Genomic DNA, 2,255 nt, shown 5'->3' with positions numbered 1-2,255 from the left:
CTACATGTGGATATATGGAATATAAATTATGACCTTGATAATCCGTAACTGGCTTGATTTGGGTTCGTAAGATTTGTCTGCATTAATGGACTCTATCGACATAGGCTTAATGATCCTGGATTACTATTATCATGCAGCGTTGAACATTTAATACTTCGGCTTGAATGAAACAGTAATAGGTTCGGACAACGATACGGGTATCAATGATACATCCGAGATACTGTATTAATGGTAAATATGGCAACCTCAGTTCAAGCAATTGAACTCTGGCCACCAATAAACATGGCTCAAGACTCTTGAAATTAAACCTTTGTTCTATAATTCGTCCCAAGAAATAAATAAATAGAAATGTCTATTGTTGCTAAAGTAGATGACTAAGGAATGTCCCAAACTGCTGTAATATGGAGGAGAAGGTGGCCATCGTAAAGCTTACCATACAACTATCCAAGTAGAAGAGAGACCGAGGAAAAAAAAAAATCCTAATGACGACCGCAGAATTATTGAACAAGTAACACACCCATCATCAATGCTGTGAAAATCAAGGAACAACTAAGTTACAACTGTCCAAGCAGACAATACGAGTATGCAAACGAATTCATGAGGACGGTGTTCATCACAGTTGTTTTAACTCTCTCTCTCTCTCTCTCTCTCTCTCTCTCTCTCTCTCTCTCTCTCTCTCTCTCTCTCTCTCTCTCTCTCTCTCTCTCTCTCTCTCTCTCTTATTCTTAAAGGATGCGTGTTTTCCGAGTGTCGCCGAATCAATTACTTCAAACCAGTATGCTTATTTTTTTATTTTGTAGTATATATATATATATATATATATATATATATATATATATATATATATATATATATATATATATATATATATATATATATATATATATATATATATATATATATATATATATATATATATGTGTGTGTGTGTGTGTGTGTGTGTGTGTGTGAGTTGTTGCCTGCAGCGAGATAACGCGATTTAAGACGAAGAAAGTAGTAAGAACGAGAGAGAGAGAGAGAGAGAGAGAGAGAGAGAGAGAGAGAGAGAGAGAGAGAGATGAGAAGAGAGACAGGCTGGTGACGAGACTTAGACGCGTCCTGGACGCGTAGCCTGGAGCTCTTAAGATAATATCCGCGCAATCATATTCCCCACTTTTTTTTTTTTTTTCTTTCCTTTCTCTTATCCATTTAACCTAAGTCTCACCCAATATTTAGTAGAAGAGTTTTTTTTTTTTTTTTTTTCTTGACAATAAAGTAATCAGTATTCATTTAGCCCCACTAGTTTGATCATTAGGATTTTCTGAAAGCGAATGTTTTGATCATATAACCAGCGCGGGGAGCAGAGTGGCGGGCGGCTGTATGTTTGAGTCGCCGCACATACATACATACATACATACATACAGTGGGAGAGAACGTGGTGCACTTTCCAAAAGTAGCGGTATGCAGGAACCGATAACTTAGGTATTCACAGAATTGATTCCTTGGGCTGGCGGATCCGTCGAAACCGGTTCCGGAACAGGTGCCGAGGGGAATCGTATAGAGCGCGGTGCCCGAGTCTTGGAGCCACCAGCGCGGGGGTTGAGTACCAGTCTTGGAGCCGCCAGCGCGCTGCTTAGACGGTTATCAGGCGGAGCCGGTTCCGGAATCGGTTCTATGGGGAATTGTGTAGAGAGCACGTTGTGAGTACGAAGTCTTGGAGCCGCCAGCGCGCTGCTCAGACGGTTACCACTAGTGTGTAGTGGTTGCAGGATTCCTTTAGAATACTGGCAAAGATTATTACAAGCTGCCTCGTTAGGCAGACATATTAGTTTTTCCCAGATAGCAGAGAGTGTATGTCACGTGGTTATGTTCTAAATATCGTTCCATCATGCAGTATTCAGTATTCCATCTAGTTTTTACATCCTGAATAAGTGTTTTTGAAGGCTGCTTGTGCTGCTCTTGCAATGCATGAGTTTATCAGTAGCCTTCACGCTGTGATGTAAAAACAAAATTACAATAGTCTTTATTTTTTTTTTCTTTTAACTTCTGGACATCTTCAGTGTTCTTAATGGAGTCCTGAACAACTAGATTCAAAGTGTGTGCAAGGCACACCTCCGTTTTCTATGCCCTGACGCTGCAAAGTAGGTACAAACGTGATATGTGCACCTTCAGCTTCTCAGACAGTTTTAGCTCTTATGAACAAGTCACCTGACGCGCAGTACTATTCATACCCTGTCATGACGTCACATGATATCTACTAATTAATCAGTGTTAAT

The 2,255-nt window shown here is 40.0% G+C and overlaps 1 long non-coding RNA gene across 2 annotated transcripts in view; it reads left to right on the top strand.

Moving 5' to 3' along the window:
- Positions 1-1,092: 1,092 nt before the first annotated feature.
- The window catches only part of LOC135113444 (uncharacterized), a 15,325-nt gene continuing 14,162 nt past the window's right edge, over positions 1,093-2,255 (top strand). For both annotated transcript variants that reach the window (XR_010274840.1, XR_010274839.1), the window contains exon 1: positions 1,093-1,679. This is a non-coding gene — a long non-coding RNA (uncharacterized LOC135113444). The remainder of the gene's footprint in view (positions 1,680-2,255) is intronic.

Source organism: Scylla paramamosain, chromosome 25 (assembly GCF_035594125.1).
Source record: "Scylla paramamosain isolate STU-SP2022 chromosome 25, ASM3559412v1, whole genome shotgun sequence".
Lineage (NCBI taxonomy): Eukaryota > Metazoa > Arthropoda > Malacostraca > Decapoda > Portunidae > Scylla > Scylla paramamosain.
This window is presented reverse-complemented; position numbering and strand designations above follow the sequence as displayed.